The 14,251-nt window shown below is 39.3% G+C and overlaps 1 non-coding gene across 1 annotated transcript; it reads left to right on the forward strand.

Moving 5' to 3' along the window:
• The first annotated feature begins 421 nt into the window (after positions 1-421).
• Positions 422-539, forward strand: LOC139694467 (U5 spliceosomal RNA). The gene has a single exon (XR_011702144.1). It is a non-coding gene; the product is annotated as a U5 spliceosomal RNA (small nuclear RNA).
• The last annotated feature ends 13,712 nt before the right edge of the window (positions 540-14,251 follow it).

Here is a 14,251-nt window from a genome sequence, read left to right on the forward strand (position 1 = left end):
CACCCCCGAATCCAATGCAGACGCAGTGCGTAGGCATCCCACCTGTCCAGTCCAGCGCCCGCCGGCCCCTTCACTAACCGCCACTAAGTCCACCTCCCCTTCCATCCCCCTCTGCCCCCCTCCACCAAACTCCGTGAGGTTGAGAAGCAGGTCTTTCGGTAACGGCTGTTTCTACTTTAGGCCAAAAGATGGAAGGTCTAAAACATTCCCCACAGAGAATCATTTTTAGATTGGTACAGGCCTGAAATGGCTTTGAATGGAACCGTTTTAATTTTATTAAGTACGCTGATTGGTATTTTTGCAGCTGCCTTCGAATCACGCCATTAAAATTAGAGGATTATTATTAAATGCTCGATAATTTTACCCGTCACAATGAGGTTGCACGATAATTGCAAACCCTACCTTCAATTTTTAGGTTTAAGCAGGCAGGAATACCTTCAGACGAAAAAATCTTTCGCCTTTTACTAAAGATTTCCGTGGAGGTGTCCCTTATGTCTTAGAAACAATTTTTGACTGTGCCCAGCAGTAAATCTGTTGGGCCAAATATAAGGTAGCCACAAAAGCAAACAATGAGGCTTGTCCAAACGATACCATAGTTTACGTAAAGGACAGACTTATTATAATGGGAGGGGGAGTATTCATTGCTGTTAATTCACCACTCAGGAGCCAATGTTATGCATGCGACGATAATGGCATGAAAGCGACATCTAATATATTGGCATGGAACGTTTGCTGAAAAACAATATGCCTATTGAATGTTTCGGAACATATCAAATAGCGTATCGTATATTAAAGGAACTAGCGTCGAAAAGTTCGTCATATCTGGAAATCATATTTAAGAAATCCCATTTAGTTCAAATACTGTGATTAGAAAACGGCTGGTGTTACAACTTTATTTGAGAGGGAAGGAGCCGAGTAATTACAGACCTATTTCCCTCTCATCTATATCATGCATGGTCATGGTACATATAATTGTTAGTTCAAGAGCTATTGATGATAATCAGCACAGTTTCCTAATGGGTAGAACCAACGCGAAAAAACTTGCTCTTATTGTTTAAGATATATTTGATAGATTTATGTTTCAGTAGACGCAGTTTTTCCAGACTTCTTAAAAAAAGACCTTGGCAAAGTATTTCAATCTAAACTACTTACAAGATATACTAGATAAAAAGATCTGGCTTGCCTGGACTCTTCGGTTGGCACCGTTGTACTACGATAGGATGGAGTGTGAAATAAAATTAGAGAGATGAAGTTTAGGGCAGATACATATATATATATATATATATATATATATATATATATATATATATATATATGTATATATATATTTTTTTTTTAAAGGTAATCTACCGGTTAAGGTAGGTTTTTGGATGGACACAACTACCAAACAAATATTTTATTACTCCTAACAAAACACAAAACACAACATCCTACTCTACATCAGGTCCCTCTTCAGCTCTGAGTAATTTCTTCCTCCCTTCATTCCGTCCAACATCCCTATCCTGTTCCTTCCCTTTCCTAGTTTATCTAACATTCTCCCCTCAACTATAGTCTTCAACATTCCGCTGCCGGTCAATACCCCCTTCATCCACTTTTCCTGCCTCCATAGGATTGCTCCCAACAAACCCCTCTCTTCGCCCACTATACCAAGTACTTCCTCATTTGTTTTCTTCTCTGTCCATTTCACCTTCTCCATTCTTCTCCACACCCACATTTCAAAAGCCTCCAATCTACGTCTATCCTCCTGCTTCAATGACCACGTTTCCGCTCCGTACATAGCTACGCTCCATATCAAAGTTTTTACGAGTCTTTTCTTAACATCCTTACTCAAAGTCCCTGTCATCAACTCCCTCCTCCTTGTGAAAGTCTCTTTGCCTAACGCAATTCTTCTCCTTACGTCCCTACTACTTTGACCGTGTTGGTCCAAAACACTACCGAGATACGTAAACTGTTCTACCTGCTCTAGTTTTTCCCCTCCTATTTTAATGTTAAGCTTGGCCTTTTTTTTATAGAAAATCGCATAACCTTTGTTTTATTAATATTGATTCTCATCCCATACCTATCGCACTGAATTTCCAATTCACTAAGCAATGCTTGCAGCCCCTTGGCTGACTGACAAACTAAAGCTTGGTCATCAGCAAACCTAACTGATTTTACGAATTCCCCGCCCACTTTCATTCCTACCTCCAGTTCTTCCCATGCCTCTTTGATCATTTCCTCTGCATACAGGTTGAACAGCAACGGTGATAATGGGCAACCCCGCCTTACACCTCTTCCTAACACTGCCCATCCGGACTCCCCGTTCCACACTCGCACCTGAGCAGTCTGAGACATGTACAGGTTGCGGATTAGCCTCCTTTCCCTCCAATCTATTCCTATTTTCTGCAATATACTCATTAGTTTTTCCCAATTCACTCTATCAAACGCTTTTTCGAAATCTACGATACAGGCAAATACCTCCTGGTTGTGTTCTATATTCTTCTCGATTAATAATCTCATTACTACAATGGCATCACGCGTACCTCTCCCCTTCCTAAAACCCAAACTGATCATTCCCTAAGAAATCATTTGCCCTACTCTCTATCCTTTTGTTTATGATCCTGAGAACAACTTTTGCTGCGTGGGATATCAAACTAATTGTCCTATAGTCCTCACATGACGTGGCCTTTACCTTTTTCGGAATAGGAACTAAAACTGATCTCACAAAGTCTTACGGCCAGATTCCCTCCTCATGAATACTACGGATCAGCCCATATAGCCTCTTCCTCCCACATTTTCCTAAGCATTTTAAAAGTTCCACGGGAATGTTATCTACCCCCACGGCCTTATTTAGTTTCATCTCCCTTAATGCCCTTTCTAACTCATTGTCTAGTATGCCTGGACCTAAGCTGTCTTCCTCTACGTCATTTTCTTTTTCAATGTCTAACTTTGTTGGTCTGAGTTCATTACTATACATTCTTCTATATACTACTTCCATCTCTCTTGGATCTTTCCTGCGTCAACTATTACCTTACCCGCCTTATCTCTAACTGTTAGCATAGCTCTTCCTTTCTTACTTCCCGATAACGATTTAACTTTGCTGTACAGCCCACCGATTTCACCCTTCCTCTGCAGACTTTCCATATCCTCGCACTGCGTCTGCCACCATGCTTCCTTTGCTTTATTTGTAGCCCGCATCAATTTATTGTTCAATTCTTTGTACTTCATTTTGCCTAATTCTGTATTTCTATTCTTCCATTTTCGCCGCTCATCCATCTTTGTAATCATCTCATCCGTGATCCATGGTTTCCTAGTCCTTTTAGAGTTAACGGTTACAATAGTGTCTTTTTCGGCTTTAGACAACCCTTTCTTGATATTTCCCATTTTTCTTCGATAGTATTAAGCCCTTTACCATCCTCCATGATTTCCTCTACCGCCTGTTTGTATTCCTTCCTTTTCATACCATTTAATGCTTCTACATTCCATTTTCTAACTCGCCGCCCCTGCCTCATCTTTTTGAAACGTATGCTACATTTCATAACAACTAAATTGTGGTCTGAGTCCTCATCCGCTCCCGGGAAGCTGTGGGAATTTATCACACTGTTCCTAAACCTGTGTCTCACTAGGATATAGTCTAGCTGATATCTTCCTGAGTCACCTGGCATTGTCCATGTATACCTGCGTCTTTTGTGGTGTCTAAACCAAGTGTTGGTGATGACTAACCCCTGTCTCCTGCAGAACTCAACTGCTTTCTCCCCGCGGTCATTCCTCGTGCCTAAACCGTAGTCCCCCACCTCATCACCATCTCTTCCTTCGCCTACCGTCGCATTCCAATCCACCATCACTATCAACTGTTTCCCTGCAGGAACACACGCGATTATGTCCTCTAAGTGGTCGTATATCCTATCGACCTCTTCTTCTTTATGGTTGCTCGGTGGCATGTATACCTGAATAATAACCAAGTTCGTCGGTTCTGCTTTTATCTCTACTAGTATTATTCTATCCGTTACCTGCACTATGTTGACTACGCTTCTTCCTACCTCTTCATTTAATACTATGGCAACCCCTCGTTGGCTATCGTCCCCGCCGCTGTATATTATTCTATACTTATCACTCCAGTAATCCCCGCTATCTTTCCATCTCACCTCGCATAGACCCAAAATATCTATATTTCCCCTTTCCATCTCTCGCTTAACATTCTCCTATTTCCCTGTCCTCATCATTGTCCTAACATTCCACGTTCCTATTCTAACTAATGCGGTCTTCTTCTCCTGCGTCTTCTGTCCTGCTGCTGCTGGTTTTCCCTTGCAAGGGCTTCGTGGGATGACGACCGCGGAAGCCTTGCCTCCCCCGCTGCCGGGCACGACACACGGCCGATTGGGCCGAGCCCCGTAGTTGCCAGGACTCAAAATATCTCCATTGTCCATCATGTTAATCTTGGGAATGATAATTGAGGTGGTTTCCCGTTGCCTTCCTCAATAGTGTTTTTAACGTGACACCATCACTTACTGGCCGCCCCACAGGGGTCAGACGCCATTGCAGCCGCCTCACTAAGGAACAGACGCTGCGTGGACTACCTTTCGTCTGGCTCCTAACCTTCGACCTATCTGGCATGGGTGACCCTACCAGGAGCAATTTTTATTACTCCCGCCAGCACAGCTCTAGGGGTCATCGGAACGCAGAAGCCCTTCCACCACGTCAAGGTTGTAGTCCGGGGAGGGATATATATATATATATATATATATATATATATATATATATACATATACTACCTTGATCAAAAATTTCCCGGAATTTATTTAGAAAATTAAAAATACAAGTTTATTCATCTAAATCTATATTGTCCCCTTCAAAGTAATCCCCATCGACTGCAACACACTTATGCCAGCGCTTGATCCAATCCTCGAAACATTTTTTATATTCGGTTTTCGGTATGTCCATCAGTGCTTCCTGCGATTTTTCCATTACTTCCTCTCGGCTGCTAAAACGCGTTCCCCGTAATGGTTTTTTAACTCGATTGAACAGAAAGAAGTCACAGGGAGCCAAATCAGGTGAATTCGGTGGCTGTTGGATGGTGCTTGTTGCATTTTTCGTCAAAAAATTACGAATAATGATAGCACTGTGCGACGGTGCGTTATCATGGTGCAAAATCCACGAGTTTTCTGCCCACATTTCTGGTCTCTTTCGGCGAATTGCTTCACGCAAACGTCTCATAACGCCCAAATAATACTCTTTGTTTACTGTCTGGCCTTCTGGCAAAAATTCATGATGCACTACACCGTTGTAATCCATGAAAACCGTCAGCATTGCCTTCTTTTTTGACTGAAAACGACGTGGTTTTTTTGGTCTCGGCTCATTTGGTGAACGCCATTCACTTGCCTGATGTCTGGATTGCGTGTCGTACTCATAAATCCACGTCTCGTCTCCAGTAATGATCCTTTTGATGAATGTGGGATCGGATTCAGCCTCGCAAATCATGTCTTTTGCGACGTCAACACGGTCTCTTTTTTGCATGAAATTGAGGTCTTTTGGCACCAACTTTGCTGCTACACGACGGAAACCCAAATCATTAACCACAATGTCTTGGGCGGATCCATAGGCAATGTTCAAGTCCTCCGCTATTTCTCTGATGCGGTTATTGACCAACATTTCTTTTACTTTATCAATTTTTTCACCGACTTTCGATGTCGATGGTCTGCCACTGCGTTCATCATCTTCGATTGACTCACGACCACTTCTGAACCGCTCGTGCCACTGGTAAACGACCGTTGTTTTTAGAGAATCGTTGCCGAAACACTTTTCCAACATTTCCAACGTCCGTGCGCCACTAAATCCGTTTTTTACGCAAAATTTAATACAAGTTCGTTGTTGCAAATTTAAATCCATTTCTGAAATTGTAAAAAATCGCCAACACACACAGAGATAGATGTACTCTTGGCTACGTAACTTTTGCAAATGTCAAGTTATGACACTAAGATTTAAAGGGAATATCAACAACAGATGTACCAATTTAACAAAAAAAACAGAACTCAAATCGGAACGATGGGAGCGCCACGCGGTGGTTATTCCGGGAACTTTTTGATCAAGGTAGTATATATACATATATATACATATATGTATATATATGTATATATACATATATATATACATATATATATATATATATATATATATATATATATATATATATATGTATATATATTTAAAAGATGCCATTCATTTCGCGAACGATAAGATATCACGATATCTGTATCCGAACGCGATAAGGGGGAAAAGCATTTTTCTTTTTTCGTGATAAGTGCCCTAGTGTGTTTTCATTATCTCATTTAACCTCGTCACTTTCCTTCTTATTATCAGCAGTCCCTACCGTGTACGTATAGAATTATAAGTCACGTAGATACTTAGATCATGAGTTATAATAATTAAATTATATAATTTAAATATTATGATTAAAATTTTTAGAAAAAAATAATTTTTTTATGATGTGTGCCCTGTGAAGAATCATCTCATGTCACCCTCCCTAGGGCTGGCTTGCAGGGTATTGGCCTAATCATTCACTTTCAAAGTTTCATTACCTCACGAAAGAATGCTAAAATTAACTTATTTAATTATTCGTTAAGACTATCTTTCAAGTGTATACATATGAATGGATGGAAAATTTTTGGGTCATAAATCTCTCTGATCGTTGATTCTTTTCTACATCTACATATACATCTACTTAATACCCCGCAAGCCGCCGCAAGGGCCTGTGGCGGGGGGTGTTAGGACATCACCCGTAATTTAGAAAAGAAAAAAAGCCGCATACAAAAACCACAAATTCATACATCCACAAAAAAACATGGCATACATTCATGCAAAAATACTTACACCCCACACTCATGCAAACACTCAAACTACCAACCAACATACACATGCAGCTGAAAGTATGCATAATATCTTTGCAATGTCCAATTTCGTTCCGACATGTAAATTCAATGTTTTTAAAATTTCTGAAGAGACTTCGGTTTCTTACTTGTTCTCTTCGTACTTCAAGTGGTTCCCAGCCTAAATCCCCTAAGAGATCTGTCACACTTGTGTTCTTATCATAAAAATTTTTAACGAATCTAGCGGATTTTCTCTGGACTTTATCTAATTCTTTTTGCCAAAATTTTCTCGCAAGGATCCCAAATACTAGCGGCATATTCCAAAGGAGGTCTAACTATAGCAATAACACCTCTCTTTAACTTTCTCATTACATTTCCCCACCAAAAATATATTCATTTACGTTTATATTTTTTAATTGCTGTAATGGTTCTTATTGCACATATAATTAATTCATTTACAACAGAATTCATTTAAAATGATAATTATCTCATGTTTATGTTAATTAAACGATCATTTATTCTGAGACGGCTTTGATTTAATATAAAATGAAAGATAGCCGTAGGCAAAGAATTATAGATACCAATATTTCCTGTTCAACGATGTAACATAAAAAAAATGTTCGAAAGATATTTTTGAATGATGCTCATTAAAAGAAACATTTTCTAAAATAGAAATCCTGTATTGTGATTTCATTAGTCAATTATAGATTTTATACATAAAATTATGCTGTGTCAAGAAGAATTTAAATAATTTCCTACGTTTTATTTCATTGGATGGATCTAAATGATTTCCTTTTAAATTCATATAGGTATACGATAATCGTAACGGCGATTTAGTTCCATCTTGCTTCCTTCTTGTCCTCTCTCTCTAAACTTTCTAAAGAAGAAGATTCCATGTCCATGACCTTCATTCCTATCACGTTTCTCTCTTTCCTTTCCAGCCTCAAACCCATGGCTGACTCAAACTCACCTTTTTCTCTAATCCAAATCCCATCGCAGCCTGTCCTCTCCCTTCCCCAACCACTTTCCCCTTTTCCTCAAGAATATATCGGCAACCCTTTCCCTTTTCACCAAGCGCTGATTTCCTTCCTTCCAATTTGCCTTTTTTTCCCTTTTCCTCTTAAAACTGGAGGTCAATTCACTCTAGCAGATCTCCTACCCAAACCCTCAACATTTTATCCATCTAACACGTTTACTTCCTTTTTTTCTCTTCTTGACTCATTCCAACGCTTACACCATATTATCTCGCTCCAGTATCTACCTAAGTGGATCGGGTGGTCCTGCTGTATACTTACTTCCTTGAGACTCCGGAGGAGCAATTATGACCGGTCGTTCTCGGGATACCATCGCCTTCCTATACACGCGATTCCCAAATCCAGATGCTTCTATCGACCTTCTCGAATGAAATCATAAAGACCTTTACTGCTCTCACTCGTTTAAACTCTTATCTCAACTCTGACACCTCACCCCATGTTTAATTTTATCAAAGTCTCCTTCTTCGCATTATAGCGTTCACATGGTCGCAAGCATCCGTCCCTCATGAGAATAATATTCGCTCCTAATTTTTGGCTGGATAAGCTCTCAGGGAAAATTCGGCAAATAAAGGCTGTTTATGGTAGATTTAATTCCATTAGTATTGCTTAGGGAAAAAATTGCAACAAACCTTTATGGGCTAAGCCAGGTGTGATTAATCGTATTAAAGTCCCAAACCGAAAAGTAATAATGCAATTGTAACAGGAGCCACAGTACTGAATGAAGGAATGGTACCACAGAAATAATAAGACAGACATGTACTTAATAGAGGATTAGAGACCATAGAGTACTAACGTTTCCATCAAAAATTTTGAGAAATCTTCCAAAAGATTTGAGGAAAAAGGTAATTACAGAATTGCAGAGAATGGGTATACAGTGGAGGAGTAGGATTCTTTATCCGTTACACTCATCTGTCGTTTGGATACATCTTAAGGTTCCATTCGTAATCTGAACATGAATCAAATTGACAGAAAAGGACGCGGTGTAAAGAATTACGAGATTCTTGTTAGTAAGCCCCGCATCAGATAAGCTACGAGCATTTGAGCCCAAAAGTACCGAATGGAGAATTGAATTAAATACAGCGGAGAGTCGCATCGTTGGCGAGGAACAATCATGAAAGCGCAGTCAATACAAGCCATACGAATCTACGCAATATGAGTTTAAATGACCTGGAGATTCAAACTCCACGCTACATTAAACTTGACATAACGGTATCAACCATGAGGTTTGACTTTCAACATCGAGAAAATACTCGTAATCCAAAGTAGTAGCAGAAGCAATGAATTATTGCATGACGAAAAGAGGACTAGCATTTTAAGAGAATGAATTGTCCGACATAGAAAAATATATGAGGATCTGATCAAAGAGGATAAGACTTATAAAGTTGTGTGAAGTTAGAGGTGTTCAGATACGGATATGAATGAGGGTGGAGTTTTACTAGGAATTACCGGGAGATACAATGACATTTGTTGGATATATTTAAAACAGGGAGCTAATTATTTGTCTGGGATATTCTAAGGTAGACAAAAGTGGATGTAGGACATATGGAGTGTTAGAAAGATATAAAAGTTAATGAAAGGGAGATCATAAGAGGAGAGGGGAAACTAGAGAGATTTTCAACGTCATGAGTGTAGGGTGGGGAACCTATAACTTGAAGAAAGTAAAGTACAGGACCAAAGGTTTTTATCACTTTGTACTTAAGAAGATTTTCAGGGGCTCACAGGGATTGGTTGCAATGTCGGGAAGATTGTTCGATTACTGAAAGATATTGTTTTTTTTTAATAGCAGGGTTTCCCAGCAAACTACATTCACACAGGATAAGGAAATGTGCCCTCAACCGTTACTTGTGGATTCTATACAGCTAAGGACTAAATGCGAACTCCATTTAAACCTATCAAATCGACCTTTGGGCTAATTACTAGGGCAACATAAAATGTATTGACTCCAGCATTCTTATTTCCTAGCCACAATAGTCGAAATTCCTGGATTCGTCTCTAAATCCATTTCAAAATACTTCATCTTTAAGCTCGGCTAGCTCAGTCGGTAGAACATAAGACTCTTAATCTCAGGCTCGTGGGTTCGTGCCCCACGTTAGACGAAATTATTCGCCGACCCCGGTGGCGGCGGGGTAACGTCCCAACCAATCTTAACATTCGTCAAATACCTCTTAAACATAGACACCACATTTTTATGTGAATTAATGAGCGATCTTAAGTTATCGGTTAACTAGGATGCCATTATAAACGTCGAGACTTCAAAATATGCTTTTGAGCTCAAGTATTTTTCAGGAGATCGTTTGTGCTTGTCCGTCTGAAAACGCATGAATACTCTATGATGATAGCAAGTTTGTTTGCATTGAAACAGAGTTTGAAAGAGTGCAATTTAATATCGGCGTCTGAACACTTAATTAGTAGACGCAGACTACTTTCCTATCCCCAATATGTGATCCATTTTTTTTAAATTTCACACCACTGACTACACTTGCAAGTGTCATTGATCACATTTGCCAAAATCCTTAGTATTATGATAGGGTATATTTTTTCGTTAAATGTTGGTAAATATATCAACTCCAGCGAATACAAGAAGAAACTTTTCCAAAGGTTTATTTAGTATTAGTAACTATATAAAAAAAATGGAAACGGAAAAAAAACTCGACCTGAATTACATTAATTGCAGCCAAAAACTAATGAGATTAATTATTTGACTTCAAACGCGAAATTCGATTTAGACGCAATAATTAACGCCTGGGTTGTATGCTACAAAATTACTGGACATTAACGTTATGCACGATAACCGACAGAAGCAAACGTTCGAATTTGCCCACAATACACCATTGGTAAAGTGGTCAAAAGGTTTGTTATGAAGATGACCTGAGAAAAAAGGACTCGAAATCTCTTTTTTTTCACATTTTAGGCATGAAAACGACACATATGCAAAAAAGTAAAAAATAAACATGTAAAATTAATTAATTCTACCGTTATTGGTGGGTCGAAGTTGATCGTTATCATATATAATTAAGTCTTGACCGGACTCTACAATTTTGTTTGAAACCGGTTAATTCGCGGATTTTGTCACATGCGCCTGATTATGACAGAAAAATTGGGTCCTAAGATTGGTATTTCATTATCAGCTAGCATTAAACCGTAAATAATCATCAACGACTCGTTTGAATAACTCCCATAAATGCTGTAATAAATAAATGCAATTATTATAAAACCAATCGAAATCTTGAGAGTAAAATAATTTTTACAGTTTCATATCTCATTTATCCCCATGCTCTTACTTGATGTTCTACTGCAAAACAGCCAATGGCAAATGTGTTAAACATTTGTAATGCAATGATCATACCAATTAATCACTTCCGTCCTCTCCTCCTCCAGAGACTGTATCCCCGCTAGCATCCTTCTGTTAAAAAAATATCGTCAAACTTAGTTTTTCATTAATTTTAACTGAATAAAGTTTTCCGACAACTATTTTCAATAGCCATTTACATTTAATAAGTTGAAAATATTATCCCACCATTAGATTCTTTTGATATTACTTTTTCCTCTTTAGGCACCCAACTAATTTAGTGCTCAAATTTGGGCGAAGAGTGGATTGTGGATCCGCCTCAGGTAAAACAAATGATATATCCATAAATCCTATGTATATATATCTTTCGATAAATCACTTGGCCGGTTCTACGACTCAAATCAAAGCCGTCCTGATGGAATTTTCCCTCAATGGTCGAGCACTAAGACAATAAACAAGCAAGATGGTCTATGAATAAATTAGCGTGAGACGGTGAGTGAACAAGGCGACGAGAGAGTGGAGATTGGACCACTCAAAGAATGAGCTTGTGCGTGAGTGCATGGGACAAAGATAAAAATTGGTGGCTGCAAAGGAAGGGAACGGGATCATTAATAGTCTCTGGAATACATTTAAAATCGCCGTGTCCTCTTAGGCCAAGGAAATATATACTACCTTGATCAAAAAGTTCCCGGAATAACCACCGTGTGGCGCTCCCATCGTTCCGATTTGAGTTCTGTTTTTTTTGTTAAATTGGTACATCTGTTGTTGATATTCCCTTTAAATCTTAGTGTCATAACTTGACATTTGCAAAAGTTACGTAGCCAAGAGTACATCTATCTCTGTGTGTGTTGGCGATTTTTTACAATTTCAGAAATGGATTTAAATTTGCAACAACGAACTTGTATTTAATTTTGCGTAAAAAAACGGATTTAGTGGCGCACGGACGTTGGAAATGTTGGAAAAGTGTTTCGGCAACGATTCTCTAAAAAAAACGGTCGTTTACCAGTGGCACGAGCGGTTCAGAAGTGGTCGTGAGTCAATCGAAGATGATGAACGCAGTGGCAGACCATCGACATCGAAAGTCGGTGAAAAAATTGATAAAGTAAAAGAAATGTTGGTCAATAACCGCAAATTAACCATCAGAGAAATAGCGGAGGACTTGAACATTGCCTATGGATCCGCCCAATACATTGTGGTTAATGATTTGGGTTTCCGTCGTGTAGCAGCAAAGTTGGTGCCGAAAGACCTCAATTTCATGCAAAAAAGAGACCGTGTTGACGTCGCAAAAGACATGATTTGCGAGGCTGAATCCGATCCCACATTCATCAAAAGGATCATTACTGGAGACGAGACGTGGGTTTATGAGTACGACACGCAATCCAGACATCAGGCAAGTGAATGGCGTTCACCAAATGAGCCGAGACCAAAAAAACCACGTCGTTTTCAGTCAAAAAAGAAGGCAATGCTGACGGTTTTCATGGATTACAACGGTGTAGTGCATCATGAATTTTTGCCAGAAGGCCAGACAGTAAACAAAGAGTATTATTTGGGCGTTAGAAGACGTTTGCGTGAAGCAATTCGCCGAAAGAGACCAGAAATGTGGGCAGAAAACTCGTGGATTTTGCACCATGATAACGCACCGTCGCACAGTGCTATCATTATTCGTAATTTTTTGACGAAAAATGCAACAAATACCATCCAACAGCCACCGAATTCACCTGATTTGGCTCCCTGTGACTTCTTTCTGTTCAATCGAGTTAAAAAACCATTACGGGGAACGCGTTTTAGCAGCCGAGAGGAAGTAATGGAAAAATCGCAGGAAGCACTGATGGACATACCGAAAACCGACCGTAACTTTTGCAAATGTCAAGTTATGACACTAAGATTTAAAGGGAATATCAACAACAGATGTACCAATTTAACAAAAAAAACAGAACTCAAATCGGAACGATGGGAGCGCCACACGGTGGTTATTCCGGGAACTTTTTGATCAAGGTAGTACACGCAGCAGCTCGGCTAAAGTTGGTTGTTTGGGGAGAAGAGCGCGCACACTCTTTGAGATAAGGAACTTGAATGGCTCAGGTTTGGATGTTTTATTGGTTTAGATTGGTTTAGAAGCGGAGGAAAATAAAAGATGCGGGTTACAAAGTAGACAAAAAAGGATGTAGTCAGAAACATTACCATTTCTTCAAAACATTACCACTAAGCCCAATCGATGAGAAAAAATTAAAAATCCATTTGGCGCCGATTACCATTACACTCCGTTCAAAGGAGTGTAATGTAATGTTAAGTGAAACAAAAAAAGAGGAGGAGGAAGAGGGACGAATCTCTCTCTTATTTCAAAGGCCAATCTCTGTTTTACCTTATCGGCCCCCCATTTCTTCTCCGCCTAATAGGTCTTGAGCAGATCATGTTGTGCGAATCTTAAATGGCTTTATAATTCATTCAACATTCCTTTCCAGCGTCCATCTTTGTACACATTGATCAGGTTTCTGAGAGAGTCGGAAATGGGTGGTCAGGAAGATATTATTTGAATATTTGTTTGAGTCACTTCGACAGTTTTATTGAACTATATTTAGGTTTTACCAAATGTCAAAATAAGTAAAATTCTGTGACATTTCAGAATGCGAAATCTATGCAAATTCTGATACTCAGTTTTACGACTTTGGATATTTTCCTTCATGTCCTTAGATACTTTCGTTCTTAGCTTTGTCTCGGCAACAATGTGCTGCAAAGGTTAATTCCCTTAATCCAATGACTATTGACCATCAGACGAAGTTACAGCCCACATAAAAGTCATTTTAATTTTATTATTATTATTAAATTAGCATCAGTAGGCGTTCTTTAACTTATTGCGTATTTCCATTTTTGAGACGTCCATAATGTAGCTTCTCCCCATTCATTCGAGATCGAACGTAGGAATGGAGATCGTCACTATGAATTCACAGACGATAACGAATTTCGGTGAAATTTCCAGCGTTGAAAAATAATTCGACCACGGAGCGACGGTCAGCGGCAGTGGCTAAGCACGGGGACCAAAAGGCGGGTATTATTATTACGTAGCAATGTTAGGAGGGTAGATTTTT

Source organism: Hetaerina americana, unplaced genomic scaffold, assembly GCF_022747635.1.
Source record: "Hetaerina americana unplaced genomic scaffold, ioHetAmer1.1.p SCAF_5, whole genome shotgun sequence".
NCBI lineage: Eukaryota > Metazoa > Arthropoda > Insecta > Odonata > Calopterygidae > Hetaerina > Hetaerina americana.